The sequence below is a fragment of the Toxorhynchites rutilus genome, chromosome 2 (assembly GCF_029784135.1).
Source record: "Toxorhynchites rutilus septentrionalis strain SRP chromosome 2, ASM2978413v1, whole genome shotgun sequence".
Lineage (NCBI taxonomy): Eukaryota > Metazoa > Arthropoda > Insecta > Diptera > Culicidae > Toxorhynchites > Toxorhynchites rutilus.
Genome location: NC_073745.1, coordinates 23397584 through 23417509, shown reverse-complemented (window position 1 = coordinate 23417509; position 19926 = coordinate 23397584). Strand labels below are relative to the sequence as shown.

At 38.1% G+C, this 19926-nt stretch overlaps 1 long non-coding RNA gene across 1 annotated transcript; it reads right to left on the bottom strand.

The window, feature by feature from the left end:
• Window positions 1-375: 375 nt before the first annotated feature.
• On the bottom strand, window positions 376-823 carry LOC129769476 (uncharacterized). Its single transcript, XR_008741889.1, has 3 exons — window positions 775-823; window positions 653-719; window positions 376-589 (listed from the first exon to the last, which is right to left on the bottom strand). It is a non-coding gene; the product is annotated as an uncharacterized LOC129769476 (long non-coding RNA).
• Window positions 824-19926: the final 19103 nt, after the last annotated feature.

Genomic DNA, 19926 nt, shown 5'->3' with positions numbered 1-19926 from the left:
ATTACAGTCAGCGAAGGCTGACAGAAGACACCCGCAGGAAGCTCCAAGAAAACCACCAACAACCCAGAATTACTCAGAATACGACGGAAAACCACTACAGGGTTTTCTCATCACAGGCAACGTTACTTTAACAAATTACCAGACTGGCACGGCCATCTGGGAAACAAAGGCGGACCACAAACAACTCCAGACATCAACTACGAAACACGGATAACGTGAAACCTTAATAAAAATAAATTGAATGTTCACAGGATCACATGTATTATAGCGACTGTTACTCCTAGACAACACTACAAAACTTTCTGCATTTGGGTAGACTATGATTTTACATTTCTACAATTTATTTGTACATTTACTTTTGCTTAAACTATGGGGACATCACATGTGCACATGGACAAAACTATACAATACAGGGTACCTGGGGAGTGCGATGAGGACACAAATTTCCTCACCGACTCCTTCTGCTTCTTTGCGGCGGATTCTCCGCCGGTTGGTAGCTTCCAGCGGGTCCGTTGAAGGCGCGAGGGTACGGCGCAGCCTTTTCTCCGACGTGTTGGGTTCGCCGGGTTTCGCCAAGAAAGGAATTTCCCTAACAGTGTAAGCCAACGGAATATCGTTAGCATATTATAGTCCGTTAATTGCACAAATTTACCTGTTGTTTTATTAGCTCTTTTAAATTAATTGAGCGTTTATTTGTTTAATCAAGAACAATGATCACACTGAAACAATTCGAATTTATTATCACAAAGACTCCACGTTATAAAGAAAACTTACAATTAACCGATCGCGAACAAAACGCACAATGGTTCCGCGATGTCGGACAGTTCTAAGTAAAATGGTCGAAGAACATTGAAGTCCTCAGATAAACCGCAGGGTATCTCGCGATTCAGAGCTCAAGCTCAGCCGAAGATAATTTCCCCAAAGCATCCCCTTGTGTGCATCTTGCTTCAACTAACCGTCCTTGAATACGACCTTCTCATTCCCCTCCCCAAACTCAAGGCCACGAAAGTAAGCGCTGCGCGAACAGACACTCATTGGCCGAACAACTTTGGCGATTGAGCTTTCGTCCAGCTCCAGGGAGGTGGGATGGGAAATCTAAGCTCTTAAGTATACTTTCTGGAGTATCTTTTAGTTTACTTTCGGTTGTGACTTAGTACAGGTACACTGTAAATGTTTCAGTGTGAGTTTTTGAATTTAAATTTTTATATTTGAATAATTACTAACTATCCTAACCAATAAATAAATAAATAAATAAATAACTATATATATATAAATAAATAAATAATTATAAATACACAAAAATATTGTAAATGAACAAATTTAGAAATAAATAAACAACACTCAATAAATATGCACACCAATAATAAATAAGTAAATAAATAATCCAAAAATATCACATGATGAAAACAGTTGTGGCAACTGTTAAATTTTTTTTTTGTCCGCAACTGATAATTTATCGACAACAACCTTTCTTAACCATTAGTCTCCAGCCCCTTGTAAAACTTTTAACCGGAAACAGACTGAGCTGGTCTGCTTCAGCGTACGGTTTGGTTCTTTTCCGTCTGGAAGGGAACGACAAACATCTCACAGACGCATCCTGCAAACGTTACTTCTGTTTTTATTGTATTTCATGGAAATATTACAACTAATTGTACATAATATTTTTCTTATAATGCAGGTGCTGATCGTAAATAACAAAACAAGGGATATTTTTATGTTCTAAGCAGGGTTGCCAACTATAATTTTCAAATATCAGGAAAATTGAAAATAAAAATCAGGATTGTGTTGTCCGGAAAGTTTGTGCCGATTTTTGTGGAACAAATGCATCATTCAAATAGGCAGACATTTTTATATGCAAAATTAAAGATAATATCCTTTCAGAACATGTTTGCTTTTTCGTCGAAAACCGTTCAAGGTATTTTTTATGGTACCCATAGAGTCCAAGATTTTTTTCTTGAGAGAATTTTACAGCGACCTGAACCTAGGTGCAGTTTAGCTGGTGATATAGACCTTCGAGTCAAACTCCAAAATAATATGTAGTGTTGTCGAATATGTGCTTTGGCAATGCCCTGATGGAACACATATTACATATGCTCATATGGAGTTTTAATCTGATATAATTATATATCGCACAGATAACATATCTTTCTTTCACGCCTACATCATACTTCAATATATTTAGGCAATGTACTTCCGATAAAGCGAATTGCTTCAAAATTCATAGATAATAAACAAATTAAAGTAAAGAGTAAGCGGATCGGAGAGCATTTTTATGTCGACTGTTATGACAATTGTTACAGTTGATAGTAGATACGGAGCTTAGAAACAAGAACGCAGCCAGAAAGAGTAACGCTTTCCATCTTAGTAGTAGAAAATGTAGTAGAAAAAAGAATGTCTCTCTTAGTTCGCCATAGTTAACTCGGTATCATCATTCTCAAAGGCTCAATTGTAGAAATAAATGTAGTTTGGTATAAATTAAATGGTTGTACTCCGCGAATAAAGTGTTCTTCATCTGCTACGTATTTGGTGTTATTCGTTTATCCTAAGTCTCGTATCGTTTCCCGTATCACGTAACGTATTGGAAGGGACAGTTGGAATGAGAACAGATTCAAATCACGGGGACGTCCAGGAATTGTCAGCACTATTGAATCCGGTGAATTGAAGAATTCGATAAGGGTTGAAACAACAATTCTCATTTCCAAAAAACAGTGACAGCATATTTATGACGGATAATTTTTATTTCGATGAAGTAAAAAGTACAAAATCTGCAAAAATCAGGATAAATCAGGATCATTTCAGTAAAATCGAATGTTTATCAGGGTGTCAGGGAACGTGATGAAAAGTCTGGGATATCCTGAAAAATCAGGAAGTTTGGCGTCTCTGGTTCTAAGTAAGTTCTTTATTCACATTATCGGTTTACAAACTTAACTTGGATATGCATTCATTGAATTATACTACATTGTATCATGACGTTAAAGTTAAGTACAAATTTAACTATCTCAAACTTCTTTTCAAATGTAGAGAGTCTTGTCGAACTACTTTCCGAAAACCTGTTTGTCAACCTTTTTCCCATCTTTCTTTTCTTTAAAACGATTTTGAAACAATATATGTCGGTTAGGGTGTGAGCAAAAATAGTCATGTCAAATTTAAAAAACCGACCATGTACATTTTGTTTATTGGACCAAAAAAAAAAAAGATCTGTGCAAAGTTTCAGCTCGATCGGACATGATTTAGGGGTGCCTCAAAGCGCTCAAAGTTGATCCTCGAAAATCTTCTTAGGGAGGAGTAAAGGAAATTTGGAAAATCGATTTTTTTTTCGATGTCAAATGACTTAAAAATGCATGAAACGTCCAGATCTGCTGTCATCTAGAAAAAAAAATTTTGGCCGAAAATCGACCTTTTGAGACATTGCCTGAGAGGCAATGAAGGTATGGAATTTTTTTTTTATTAAAGTACAATTTGTTTTTTGGACCAAAAAAATTACCTGTGCAAAATTTCAGCTCAATCGGACATGATTTGTGGGTGCCTCAAAGCACTCAAAGTTTAGATTTTTTGATTCTCAAAAATCTTCAAAGGGGAAATTTAGAAAATCGATTTTTTTATGTCAAATGACTTAAAAATGCATAAAACGTCGAGTGTTACTTCGGAAAAAAATTTTTGGACGTAGATCGACTTTTTGGGACTTAGCCTTAGTGGCTACAAAATCAAAACTTTGAGTGCTTTGAGCCACCTCTAAATCATGTCCAATTGTGCTAAAATTTTTTACAGATAATTTTTTGGGCCACCAAACAAAATGTACATGATCGGTTCTTTAAATTCGATAATAATTTTTTTTCCATACCTTTATTGGTTCTCAGGCTAAGTCCCAAAAGGACTATTTTAGGCGAAATTTTTTTTTCGAGATGACACCAGATCTCGAAGTTTTAAGCATTTTTAAGTCATTTCGCATCGAAAAAAAATTGGATTTTCCAAATTTCCTTTACTCCCCCCTTGGAAGATTTTCGAGGATCAAAAAATCAAAACTATGAGCGCTTTGAGGCATCCCTAAATCATGTCCGATTGATCTGAAACTTTGCACAGATCATTTTTTGGGCCAATAAACAAAATGTACATGGTCGGTTTATGAAATTCGATGATGAAATTTTTTCCATACATTCATTGTCACCCTAATGTCGGTATTTGTATAGTTATTCATATAGCGCTGGAAAGTTTCTGCGACTAGCCAAAATGAACTTTTAGCTTTGAGGTTTTTCATGAAAGATTTATCATGCTTAATGCTTAATATCAAAATCACAAAAAATAAATCCGCACGATGAATCTCCTATGATTTTCGGTTTTTGTTTCCCTTTTCAAAGATTGATCAATTTCCATTGTCATATGATGGTTCAAATATTATAGAATAATAGGAATTAAAAAATTCTGTTCGTCTTTACCGTACCTCTTCTACATGTTTTCATATAACCTTTACGTAGTCCACTATTCAGTACGTATGTTCAACAATAATAATAGATAATGATCTATTCTCCTTTTGGTAAAATCGAATATTTTATAGAATCAGACCTTTCTAACGAGCTGTTCCAGTTTTATGTATATTATCATATCATCTACCAGCTATTATCCGTTTCAAAATAGCTGCTTCTTGCTTCTTCTAGAATTTGAAAAAGAAAAACAAATTAGAAAGAGAGGAATATGAATTGGTTCATGCGAAATAATTGTTCTTGGCGGAAACAATTGTTGAACCAATTTTGGATATTCGCGAAGTATAGAAAAGACCATCCATGAATAGGGGAGACACACTTCGTTCTCGTGAGCTCAACAATAAAAATCATTCCAACCCATCGAATACTACTTTTTAGTAAACAGCACATAATCTGGCAGCTTCCGTCGTCATAAAATCTGCTTACCCAGGGATAATAGCATCCTTCACTTGCACATTACGCGAACAGGAGCCAATCTCATTCAATGAGAACTAATACACGATTGAACCTTTCTCGCATTGTCCCCGTTTCGTTTCTATTACGAATTTTCCATTGCTTACACCCGACTGCACTACTAACCTTCCTTCCTTGTTCTGCGAAATTGTTTTGCCGCACGGAAAGGTCACACCAATGTGCTGCCATGATGGGATAGTGTCAGTTCAACTACAATCGATTTTAATCTGCGGACAAAAAAGCGGGGGCATAACCCGGCTCCACCAGTGTTCCTCCAATTTTCAGTTTTTGTGCTCTTCCGGAAGACATTCCGACGGGAAGCACCCAGTAGCGGGCAGTGAAGTGGGGGGGGGGGGGGAAGAGCGAGAGTTTAATACAAATGCTGCAGAAAGGAAATGGTGCTTCACGACGAGTTGACGGGCTGAGCAAAAAATAAATAAAAAAAATAAACCGAGAAAAATCGGAAAGTTGGAAACAGTGGAAGAGCAAAAATCTCGCTTCGATAAAGGGCAAACTGAGACTCAGACAACGATGCACTAGTGGCACTTTTCCGTATGAATAGTTGACGAAAAGTGCAGCTGCTTCCATTTGCTGGCTTGATGGGGACAATAAAATGGAACGGCGCGAAATCACTCTACTGAGAGTCAGCAGCAGCATCAGCTGAAGATGGCGATAAAGGAAGAAACGACATTGTTATGACACGAAAAGTGTCTTTTGATGGGATGAATGTTTTGCGATATGTTGGAATAAATGGAATAGGTGAGTACTTTGGACCTTGGTATTTTGCGAAGAGGAAAATTGGTAACACAACCTGATACACAATTACCGGAAACGTTTTCTTTTGCCATATAATCGAAAAATGTTTCACGAAGAAAAATCACTTTAATTAAGCTTGTTATTTATTATCGCAACCAAACGTTGATTTAAAACCGGGGATACATTCCGACGGAAATAAAACACCTGTGCCGGAAGTTTGCGGCTGGACACTCCCTTTCCAACCTGAGCCGATGCTTTCATCTGCCGATGGGGAAATAGTAAATGTAAATGTTTTTTTTCTCTGCTGAAGATTGGAAAATCCCTATCCTTTCCATTCATTCTCTTGCAATGGGCTGTCATGCACTGATTGATTTCATGAAGAAGTAAAAGAAGAGCGAGGAAACAGACGTAATGAATTTCCGCAGGATTTTCCTGTTCGATCCGATGCTGTCGATAATCAATGGGATGCTCTCGCTTTCGCAAGTGTACTATTTCTTCAGTGGGACTTCTAAGTGGTAGGGTGGAACGAGGGGTTGAGTTTGCATAATGCTTGCCATCTTTCTGCGAAGTAATCAATATTCCTGGATTATATCGTTATCTTTTAGGAATCAGTGATTGGAACAGTTTCTATTGCAATTTAAGCATTTTTTCTTTCTCTTGAATGGTTATTTTATGTCCGCCGGCACGTGCTTGCGGATCAGTAGAATATTGTGGGGATTTCGTGTGCGTAACCAGTGATTCGGTTTCGGGAAATTTATCGAAATTTTAATGGTATGAACAGTAGGTATTTCTCTTCTTTGTTACCATTTACGTAGGCTTTTGGTGAATGTTTTTTTTCTTTAGCGTATGTTTTAAGTTATTGCGATAGAGAGGAGTGAAAAAGCCATTCAAGTAATGAGTGTTTTATTCTAAAATAACCCAATCTTCAATTTGTATTTTAAAATAGACGGTATACATAACAATTACCGGGAAAATTTCGTATATCTTCACTCATACACCAACGCTTCTGAACATTCTCGTAAACTAAATTTTCAATTATTATTTCACCTCCAAAGTTTAGGAACAGAACTTTAACTTATCAACTTTCCTAGTAAAAACTGCCACGGGAGGTTTAGAGAGTCAATATCCACGTAATGAAATTTGAGCGGAATTATATATTCCTCATCTATCTTCAATGAATACTGCAGCTCGCTTTTTAACTTTAAACTGGGAAAATTTTACGCAGCGAAACAGAGAGCTTCGACGAGTGCTCCTTCTTGGCAATAAAAACACACGGTATTTATTTTATCCTCGCGCAGTACAGCTTTAAAATATCATCTGGGGCAGGCAAATATTTATTCATTATTGTCACCCCCTTGCGCCCCCTGTGGAGATAATTTGCGTTTTTAATTAGCCTACATTCGGAAGTGTCGGAGAAAAATACGAATGAAGGAGAGTGTATGAGTGCTTTTACAATACATAAAAACGTAATGTTGAACATTGACGCAGACCGAAACAGTTGATGATAGTTGGTATGAATAAAATGTTGAATAATTGCAGACCTATCCTAATTAGAACTGGTGATTTAAATGACAATGATCTAAATTTAGTTTTTGCACTACCAATTTACATGATTTTGTTCGTCTTTTTCTTATATGGCAATAACGTGAAGCTTTTTGACGTGGGACTACGTCTAACCGGAATATATGGGGGGTAAAATGAAAACTTAAACACAGAACATGCAGGAAAAAATGAAAGATTTGGAATGCTTTCAACTCGAACATTTCTTACTGGATCGGGAAAGATGTTTGCATCAATTGATAGGGAATATTTCTACGCATCTATCGCAATTAATAAAATATTATTCTTCATTAGATAAACAATTGAATAACTGTAAAATGTAAAGCGTTATATATACGCCCTAACTGCCTCGTTTTGATTGGCCCGATTTACCGGTTCCCCATCACAGCTATCAAAACCAAGCAGCCTTGCGAAAATCAGCATTGCAAATACATGAAAGTAGGAGGATTTTAGTTCTCACCGAAAAACGTTCCCTAACACAGACTTCGAAACCAAGCAGCGCTGGAGAAATCGGCATCGCAAACACCAGTGTTGCCACATGTACAGATTTTTCTGTAATTAGACAGATTTTCAGAATGATTTTTGACCAAGAATCTGTATATACAGATTACAGATTATTAGATATTCATGCAGATTTTATACAGATTTTGTAACAAGATAAACCAATTTTAAAATTTTTGATCATTTACGCAACAATTAACAAACTCAATCAGACAATTCAAACAGTACTGAAATGAACTATTTTTGCTACTGTCAAATGTGTCAAACATACAGTAACACATGAACTGTGAACACAATAATGAAATCGAAATTATATACATTCTAAAATGTATTTTATTTTTCATTTGGCATACTTCTCTATGTATCCAAGACTCTGAAATATTACACATTTTTGATCAAATTAACCTCTGTGCGTGAAACAATTGTACAGTAAAAACAGAAACAAAAACAAAAAAAAATAGCATTTCTGATATCAAGATATGTTATGTAAAATTCCTCAGCTTTCCGAAAAAAATATAAAAAAATATAGCGCACTCTAGTTCAAAGCCATGAAAACAATAAAAAACGACTATAATCAATAATAACGAATTTAAAATCAATTGTTTTTGCAAGTTCACTACATTATTTGAGAATTGATCAAGTAAACGAAACGAAATTAGATATATGGAAGTTTTAGGGCGCAATAAATGTTTTTACGGTGATTAGATACTCCAACCCCCCCCCCCTCTGCCATACAAATGAAAGACAAATTTCTGCATGGCTCGAGAACTAATTAACAAAATGACAAATTTGGCATGCGAAGGTTTTAGGGGACACAACATGGTGAATAGACACTCCTCCCGTCTCTCTGAGGAGGAAGGGGGGCTGCCATACAAATGAAGCATACATTTCGGCATAATTCAAGAACTAATCAAGGAAACAGAACTAAATTTGGCATGTGGAGGTTTAATGGGGAAGAAACATTTCTAAGGTGGCTCGACACTCCTCCCCCCTCTCTAAGGGGGGACTCCCATACAAATGAAACACAAATTTCTGCATTTCTCGAGAATTAACCAAGCAAATGGAGCCAAATTTGGCCTGTGAACATTTTAGGAGGCACCGAACGTTTCTATGGTGAATAGACACTCCTCCCACCTCTCTAAGGTGGAATAGAAGGGGGGGGGCTGTCTTTATTCTATCATATTTTCTGTATCAAACATTTATTCCATGTGCAGTGACCCTCTCCCACGAATAGAACATCTCAGATAATTTCAATATGAATAAGTATTTACAATAAGAAAGATTCCTACTGAAGATAGGGGAGAATCCAACCAAGGATTTTCCAACATGTAATTTTCCATACTGTGCAAGTTGAAAATTCCCTACACATAGCAGGTAGCCAGTAAGTTAGTTCTAACGTTTTTAGAGTTCTGTACATCCTCACAGAGGGATCGAGGATTAGAGAGAAAAAATAAAGGGGTTGATAGTTGAACATCGAGAAGAACAGTTGTTTCTCTCGATAGAACAAAAAAGAAAAGTGCCCCAGACCGCTCGGGCGCTACACATGTAACGAAGAAACATGTTAACTGCAAGTGGTTGAAAAATCTTGAACGAAAATTGTGTCTTAACATAATCATATTATCATATCATATTTAATCATATCATATATAATCATATTAACATATTATAATGATGAGTTTTGGTAGAAGTACTAGGAATTTTATAGTAAAAGGTAAATTCAACGGGGTCGATTAGAAGATCAATCAATGAACAGTTCTGCGATTGGACTCATGAACTTGCGCTTGGTAAGAAAACGTGAATGTGATAACAAAAAATAAATTTTGGGCGGGACGAATTTTGCCGGGTCAGCTAGTGTGAAATAAAAGACGGATGAGTAATGTCGGGGATATAACCGGAAAGACGTAGGACTACACCAAGGGGTGTCCATTATTCGAATATCATGGAGCACAGATCCCAGAATGACCAACTTTTCATGTACAAAATTACAGAAAAAAAAATCAAAGGATAAAATAAAATCTCAGCACTCAGCAAACACTCAAACTTTTCAAATACGGAAAAATCAAAATTTGTCGTGCAAATGTCGTATGGTGCAAATGTTGTAGGGGTTATTGTTCAGCCGACAACGAATACGAATAAATAATAGGAATTTACCGTCTGGTATTGTGACATAATTGGACTTTGCACTCCTCATGAATAACTGTGTTCTACTAGTCAAGCCCTTCATTTGATACCCATATTGATGGGGCTTTGAGAAAATATGTAATCCGCCATCTGTAGCCGTCGCCATCTTGGATTTTCAAGATCATGAAATACGCAGTTTTATAATGACTGCAGAGATAAAGGTGTGTTCCAAATTTCAGGTCAACCGGTCAACAGGAAATGGGTCGAATTCCAATTAATGTGGTACAGCGCCATAGACAAACATGTTACATACAAACATACAAATATGTCACAGCTAAATAAAACCGTTTAAAAACTCCAGCATTCTATCAAATCGAGCGCTATTAGCCACTCATTCACCCGGCGCGACGCTTTCACCGCTTTTAACACACTTCGATAGGCTCTCCTGCTCCACATCCCATTGAAACTCCTGTATCTAACTCATGCGGTATCGCACCGCATACATCCTCGGCAAATGCAGCGATATCTCTTATGCTGAAAATCAATTTCAAGATAGCGTCTTTCCTGCGTGGCGTCCGATGATAGAATGTGGCCAAGCCCCACCATCGCTCACTTTATATAGCTATATAGTTAACGTTGTAACGACCGCCTATATTTATTTATAATCTCTTTTTTGTCTCCCTTCTTCACTTTGTCCATACGTTTCACCCGTACCCGTGGTATCTTGTAATGAATAGCTGTTTGTTGCGGGAGCGCAGACAAAATGTATGGGAGAGTAGGGAATTCTTTCTTCCAATTTTTCATAAATTTGAACTTAATATGAGCCGAAAAACCGTAATGTGCAGCATATAAACAATTGCTGAGGATATTTCCTTTCAATGTGTGTATTTGGAACCAAAATCTATTCATCAATTGAGATGGTATTAGCGTTCAAAAACTGAACACTTTTTCACACCGAAATATTGAAATGGGCCCCTATATTGAAAGGTTAGACGTAGTCCTACGTCAAAATAATCTTTGATAATTCTTCCGTTCACATATTTTGTTCTAGGCATCATACCAAACGTAAAAGGACTGTCATTAAACTTACTTGTAACGAAGAGCATAATCTATTACAATGCATGAATTGCCCTTACATGGCATTTGTTCAATCTTTTTACTCACAAAGCAAATATATTGAATTCAATTGAATTCGGAAATTGTTGCATTCAATTAAGAATTTAATCGATACAAACGAATAATTGCTAAGCTAAGGTAGTCCCACGTCAACCTTGCGGTTATATCATAGATATAACCCACTCATTTTTCCCTTAAGCGATTTTTCGGTTTTAAAAAAACTCAAACTTTGACGGCTGTGCAGCTTTAGTAAATGAACTCCGATTGAGCTGATCCTTTGCACAGGGTAGTTTTTTTGTGGAAAGCGACATTTTAAACACAAGGTTTACGAACGTTTCTCATATCATTTTGACGCAACACTAGTACACACAACACTTAGAAAGCAATTTAATCACATAGTAAAAAATTAAAATATGTAAAGTTGAGGCTCACGATAATACTAATTCAAAAAATGGGTTGGGTATATCTATGATATAACCGTAAGGTTTACGTGGAACTTCCTTAGCTTAGCAATCATTTGTTTGTATTGATTAAATTGTTGATTAATTGAAACAATTTTCGAATTCAATTGAATTCAATATACAGGGAAACTTCGATATAACGTCACTCGATATAACGTACATTTTACCTCGATATAACGTACACATTTCCAAATTGTAAAGGAAATTTTTTTCAATATTTTTTTTCTGATAGAACAATAAATTATCTTTATTGTGATGCTAAAACAAGTTTTGTACCTTCAATCAATTCCGATATACAGCTGGTTTTGTGATTCCGGATTCTAAATGAATCAAGCTTTAATCAACAGTACGAAGGGAAACATCATGAGAAATGCTGGCTTCGTCTTCTAATTGAAGTTATTTATTAACTTTACTAAAACAGCAACACAATAATGTAATATAGACTACGTTTGTGAGTACTTTATTATGCTTCGATATAACGTACAATTTTGAAAGTGAAATGTACGTTATATCGAAGTTTACCTGTATTTGCTTTGTGAGTAAAGAGATTGAATAAATGCCATGTTTCAAGCATTGTGATAGATTATGTTCTTCATTACAAGTGAATTTAATGACAGTCTTCCTACGTTTGGTGTATATTTGGACAAAATATGTGAACGAAAGAATTAACAAACGATTATTTTATTTTACATTTCCCTCTGAAGTTTGCATATCTCAAGTGTACGTACTTCTCGAACCGCGAATTTGCTTGATTTGATGAACTTCAGGCACTCAGTTTCGATTTTGACATGTACGTCGAACGCATATTATTTAATCAATAGGCGTTATCGCAGCAAATGGTTATCAACATTTTGTCTAATCATCAAATGGTATGCGTAGAAATTCAGTGAGCAGAATATATGAAGGCATATCCTTCAATATAATCTTGAATAACCGAGCCAAAGCGTTGTGTTCGTACCCGCTTTTGTAATTTGTGTTAGGAAAACACTTTTCGAAGTACAAAAAAAAACGGGTGCAGAAGTACCCCCGCCTTGCATGAATCAACAACATTCTAGTCTGCAAAGAGACAACCGAGTATAAAGGTACTCGCAGTTTGCATTTATTTGCAAAGTTGATTTCCCCAGACACCTTGGTTCTGAAGTCTGTGTTGGGGGAACACATTTCAGTCGGAACAAAATTGCCCCCGACTTGCATGTATTTGCAATGCCAATTTTCCCACGCTCCATGGATTTGAAATCTGTGCTAGTGAAACACATTTCAGTCGGTTCAAACATACCCCCGACTTTCATGTATATCATGTATGGTTTTAAAGTCTGTGTTAGGGAACACATTTCGGTGAGAACAAAAGTTCCCATACTTCCATGTATTTGCAATGTCGATTTCCCCAAGGCTGCTTGATTATGATGGCTGTGTTGAGGAAACCGTAAATCGGGCCAATCAAAACGAGGCAGTTAGGGCGTTTAGATAACGCTTAACATTTTACAGTTATTCAATTGTTTATCTAATTCAAAATATTATTTTATTAATTGCGATAGATGCGTAGAAATATTCCCTATCAATTGATGCAAACATCTTTCCAATCCAGTAACAAATGTTCGAGTTATAAGCATTCGGAATCTTTAATTTTTTCCTGCATGTTCTGTGTTTAGGTTTTCATTTTATCCTCCATATTCTCCGGTTAGACGTAGTCCCACGTCAAAAATATTCTGAAATAGGAGGTCCTATCCCACACGCCGTATTCTCCAGACATTGCTCCGTCCGATTACTTCGTTTTTCGATCGATGCCACTTGGCCTGGTTGACCAGCACTTCTCCAATTTTGATGAAGTCAAAAATTGGATCGATTCGTGGTTAGCCGACAAACCGGCTGATTATTTCCGCAAAGGGATCCGTGAATTACCAGAAAGATGGAAGAAAGTTATGATTAGCGATGGGCAATACTTTGAATATTAAATTTGTAACCATTTTTGTAGAATAAAGCATTAATTTTTTTAAAAAAAAACAAGAAACTTACCGGTACTCCTATTAATATAACCCACTATACATACTGTTGGTGATTGCCAACAGATTCACGGATCGGGGTGTTCCGAAATAATAATTCCACAATAAAACAACCGAAGACTGAGAATTTATGCTCTGGCGATGAATTATTATTTTCCTGTGAATTTTCACTACATTAGTTGATTAAATATACAAAGCTTGCATGAAACCTATTCCGGTTTCTCTGACACACGTTTAGTCCCTTCTTGTGTCTTATAAATTGTCTGTCAATTCAGGATATATATATAATTTTAGTAAGTTGCACTGGCAATCTATCTTGATCTGACCGTACTTCCTGTTCGCATTACATATTTAGGCATGAGTATTTGTCTAAACTTGCAACTAGTTTTAAGTCCATTTAAGGTTACGTTCAAAATATTAATAATTTTAATGGCGTGTGTGAATTCACTGTTGGTGTTCTTGATATAACACAATAGCGTAGTAAACGATCTGATTTTGTTTTAATTTCAACTCACGAGGTTCACTTGCTCCTATTTTTGCTTTTTTGATTTCTATAACTTCTCTTTTTTCTCAAGGATAACTTTTCGTGGTTTTTATGGAAACCATGGAAACCATGTCGAAACTATACGAACCATACTCGTCGGAACTGGGTTGCTGTGTGCTCGCTGAAAGTGTACTACAGTAGCGGCGCGTTGGCGCCAATTCGCCAACACATACAATCAGTCCTTGTTTCACTACACTAGATCGAACAATTGATCAATTCGAAATCAAAAGTTTTTCTGATTATCTAAGAATTAGAGATGTCAACCAAAATTTTGAAAAAATCTGGAATAATTAAAAATAAAACAGGAAAAAGCTACAAAAAAATTTTAAAAACTGGAAAAAGGCTGGAAGAATCTACATTTGTTTTTGTATCATTCTCTTCTTTCTTACGTTTATTGTTGCTTTCTTTGGTACATTCAGCGCCAAACAACGCGTGTTTAGCGCTGAATGATTATGACGATAGGCACAGTGAGAAACTGTTGGGTGATATTGTCAAAAAATTGGATGAATTTTTGTGCGTGATTGAACTTGCCAAAAACTTTGAAGACAAGGTGAAGCAAATTGTAAGAAACGAATTAGTGCGAGTGAATACAATGTCTAATATTGCTGTTGACATTAACGATGATGTAACTCGTGGAGTTGCCGCAGAGAAAAGACGAATTGAATCCGTAGTGGATAAAGAAAATATGATCGAGACCCCAAAAACGAGCTTAGCGAATGTGCTAAAAAAAAATCTAAAAGTAACTGAAACAGAACGTGTAAAGAAACCGAAGAATAAACCAGACACCGTTATCGTTATTAAACCGAAAGAAGGTGTAATAATTGAAGATGCTAGAGCTGAATTGAGGAAGAAAATGGATATCAAAAACCTAAACGTTGGTCGAGTGAAAAGTGGCAAAGACGGATCTGTTATAATGTCTATGAAGGATGAATCATCAATCAAACTGCTTGAAGAAAACATCGACAAGCAACTGGGGGGTCAATTTGAGGTGAAAGTTAGGGAGTGTATGAAACCCACAATCAAAATAATTGGAATGAGTGACAAACTTGATGAAGATGAACTGAAGCAAAAATTTGTTAGTCAGAACGATGCTCTCACTAGTCTGAAACACTTCAAACTTCGTAAAACATATTGCAATGAGAAGTGGCGATATGATAACTATAGTGCGATTGTCGAGCTCGACGCAGACACATTTTTTAAAGTTATGAATGTTGGGAAATTGAACTGCGGTTGGAATCGTTGTCGTGTTTTAGATGGGCTTCAGGTCACTAGGTGTTACAAGTGTTGTGGGTTTAATCACAAGATGGCCGACTGCAAGGCAGAAATTGTGACTTGCCCTATATGCAGTGGAAACCATCAAGTGAAAGAGTGTAAATCTCGTACAGAAAAATGCGCTAACTGCGAAAAAATACGAGTAGAACGAAAGCTAAATATTGACGTCGAGCACTCTGCCTGGAGTAGCGAATGCCCGGTTTACATCAGCCAGCGAGACAGACGTAACAAGATGGTTGATTACTCTACATAGCAACTAACTTTCTACGTATCGTCGCCTCATCATCTCGAAGGAACACCGTTATCCGACCCGGGACGTAGAATACAAAGCAGTAAGGAAGCCTCTGAATCACCTTGCTCAGTCGTGCCAACTACCTTCGAACAGCCACCGTACCTTCGCTTTTGTCCTTCAAGTCGTCCCGGCCCTGAGTATAGCGTTGACGAAGAGGTCTTCCGAACTGTCTTTCATGGCAAGTATTTACTTGGTAATGGTAATTCTTGTCCTGATGTACATTCACCCAGCAGGACTGCGAAACAGAAAACAGATGTCACCTCAGATTCGTCTCTTCATCTTGGAAGAACACCATCATCCGACCCGGGACGCTGGACACAAAGCAGTAAGGAAGTCCCTGAATCACCTTGCTCAGTCGTGCCAACTATCTTCGAACAGCCACAGTACCTTCACTCTTGTCCTTCAAGTCGTCCCGGCCCTGAGTATAGTGTTGACGAAGGGGTCTTCCGATCTGCCTCCCATGGAAAGTACTCCATAAGAAACGGCAAACTTTGTTCTGATGTCTACTCACCCCACAGGAATGAGCAACAACAGAGAAATGGCAGTCCTGATTCCTTGGATATCTTAATTTACTACCAAAACGTTGGTTGTATCAACAGCTCTCTCGTAGAGTACCAATTGGCTCTGAGTGATGGCTCCTACGACATTTACGTCTTTTCCGAAACCTGGCTCAATGGAAACACTGCATCAAGTCAGCTGTTCGACAACTCTTACTCCGTCTACAGGCAGGATCGTTCGTCGCTGAATAGTAACAAACGCACGGGAGGTGGTGTATTGTTGGCTGTTCACTCAAGGATCAAATCCCGTACGCTCAATCCTCCGAGTTGCTCGACGGTAGAGAATCTGTGGATCGCTATTACCACTTTGGACGCTACACTTTACCTGTGCGTAGTTTACATGCCTCCTGATAGGGTAAACGATGGACCTTTGATCAACCAACACCTTGACTCTCTCTATTGGGTTGTTTCACAACTAGAACCGAGAGACAACATTATGATCCTGGGCGACTTCAACTTGAGCTCAATCTCTTGGCAGCATAACTCGCATGGTTTTCTCTACCCGGTTTCTTCTCAATCCTCGATCTGCTTGACGTCACAAGAACTGCTTGATTCCTATTGCACCGCTGGACTGAGGCAAATGATAGGAATCAAAAATGAAAACGATCGCATACTTGATCTGTGCTTCGTCAACGAAGAACTATGTGAGCACTGCACAGTCATGCAAGGACCATCACCACTTGTTAAAATAGTGCGACATCATCCTCCTATACTGGTGAATCTCAATTTGAAACCTTTCCGACAATTTCACGATGCTTCTGAAAGTGTTTCGTACGATTTCAGTAAAACTGATTTTACCGCGATGAACAATTTCCTCGCACAAATCGAGTGGATAGATGTTTTTCAAGGCTGTGACGCTAACCTCGCTGCATCGATCATGTCGAGTATTCTGCTGTATGCAATCGATCAGTTTGTTCCATTGAAGACGAAACGTGAGGATACCAAGCCTGCCTGGTCAAATGGTACCCTGAAGTATCTTAAAAGAGTGAAGCAGTCTGCTTTAAGACAGTTCAGCAAGCACCGTACGGACTCAACAAGAGCGAAATATCTAAAGACGAATGCTGAGTATAAACAGCTCAATAATCGTCTCTTCAGTGCTTATCAAGACCGTCTGCAGAGACGCCTTAAGGTAAATCCTAAAGGATTTTGGCGTTACGTCAAAGACCAACGTAAGGAATCCGGTCTACCATCTACGTTGACCAACGGTTTATTGGAAGCTGATACGACTACCGACATCGCTGACCTGTTTCGCTCTCAGTTCAGTAATGTGTTTGTCAATGAACACATCGATCCGCAGGATGTTGCTGCTTCTACCAGAAACGTACCTCGACTTCTTGCTTCTGAGCTGGATTTTGTTATCACTGACGATATGGTAATTGCAGCAACTAAGAACATGAAAACCTCCACAGGATGTGGTCCGGGCGGCATTCCATCACTCGTCTTGAAAGGTTGTGTAGACACACTTGCGTCACCTCTAGCGACACTGCTCAATCTGTCCTTATCTTCCGGTGTATTCCCGAGATGCTGGTCATCTGGATCCGATCGTATCTCACTGGTCGTAGCATGGCAGTCAAAATTGGAGATCATGTTTCATTACCGTTTCCGGTTTGGTCTGGTGTTCCGCAGGGCAGTCACCTAGGACCATTTTCATTCCTGCTGTACATGAACGATGTCAACTTCACTATGAAATGTCTGAAACTCTCGTATGCCGATGACCTGAAGCTCTACTATGTGATACAGCAACCGCGAGACGCATTATTCCTGCAACAACAATTGGAAGCTTTTGCCGAATGGTGTCTAACGAACCGTATGTCGCTTAACGTGTCGAAGTGCTCCGTTATTTCATTTGGGCGTAAACACACACTCTTCTGCTTTGACTACACATTGGCAGGCGTACAACTCAAACGCGAATCAACAGTCAAGGACTTGGGGATTCTGATCGACGCTAAAATGAGTTTTAAAGATCACGTCACATATGCTGTATCTAAAGCCACTTCGCAATTGGGGTTTCTTTTTCGCTTTGCCAAAAAATTTAAGGACGTTTACTGCCTAAAAGCCTTATATTGTTCAATTGTGCGTCCTATCCTGGAATACTCATCCATTGCTTGGTTACCGCACTACCAAAATGGAACACAACGCATTGAATCTGTTCAAAGGAAATTCATCAGGTTTGCACTTCGTCACCTCAGCTGGAGGGATCCTTTGAATTTGCCAAGCTACACAAGCCGATGTAAGCTCATCAACCTGGAACTACGCGAGACGCAAGGTAACGAAAGCATGCTTCGTTGCAAATCTCTTGCAGGGCAATATCGATTGTCCTATACTGCTCAGTATGCTGCACATTAATACCCGTCGTCGTCATCTACGATCACACTCATTTCTCATCATACCTCATGCTAGAACGAACTATGGCCTACATGAACCAGTGCGGAGTATGTGTCGTGTTTTCAATAAGTGTTACTTTGTGTTTGATTTCAATGTGTCACAAGAATCGAATAAGCGCGAATTTAGACGATTTTTTTTGTTAGCTTACGGTGTTGTCAGTTTTAAAATTTGTGTTGTTAGTTTAAGTTAGTTTAAGTACTAATGTCATTGGGATGGAAATCATCTGTTGGCAAATACAAAGAAATACAAACTTTATCTTTAATCATCAATAATGAAGCACAAACCCCTTTTGTTTGTTGAAAATGCATTTAGAATGTACATTTTATGCATCCGTCATTTTATAACGGTTCTAGGATCTGGATATCGATAAAAAGTGAATCAATTAGCAAAAATGCAACATACATGTTTTGTGTTAATTTTATTCTCGTTTTTCTGTAGAAATTGTTTGCTGGGGTGATAGTCCGATAGCATCTGACGATACTTCTTGTTGTTCAGTATCACGCATTACAATTAGCATTCTTGTGGACATACCATGTATTGTATACCAAAACCTAGTTCTCTTCGAAGCCTCACCTTTCACATCACATACATCTAATGAATATTCATAAATTCACCTGCACAGCAAAGCACTTTTCGATGCAGATAATGGAAATTCAATTCTGCAAACACCAAGCATCGGGAAGTTTAGAAACGATCGCATATCATCAGACATATGATTACATCCGTAACATATTCTCCGGCTCATGATATTCTCTGAATCGATTACCACCGGCACGTGCAGGGAGCAGACTGTTTGTCGAACGTGTATTTTGACACAGCATAAATTTCATCCTTCGAACGGAAACCAGCCCCACAAGTGGTTCCGCGCTCATATTCGCATTAGCTTACGAAGATTATTTCGGCACACATCTTGAAGCGAACTCATGTTCACACCTTCAATGAGTCTTTCGAAGAGAGAGCCAAAATATGGATGTGGAGAACATAAATAACATCACCTTTTGACCAACGCTTAGCTCGCGACTCTCACTTTCCGGTAAGCAGTTAAGGAGATTTATATGATAACACTAATCCCATTCGGAAAATGGTCACATAAAATTCCATACGTAAAGAATCCTGTTTCCGAAACTCGTCGACGCCGTCGTCGATGCGGTGGGCGAAAAAAAAATTTACCGTTTCCATCCTTCGACCTGCCCCACATTAGCAATCGCATTTGGAATCGCAAAGCTTAGGCAGCATTGGTCGTGCAAAGGGGGCGGTGGATACGGAGCGGAACACATTAAATCCACTTTCCGAAGAATTGCGCCTCGCTTCCAGACGGAGAAAGTACATTAACAGTAGCCACAAGTCAGTAATTTTATTAGGAAATTATTCGATCGTTGATCGAATCTCATTTGGGAGTACGAGAACACGTGGAAGATGTCTGGACAGCG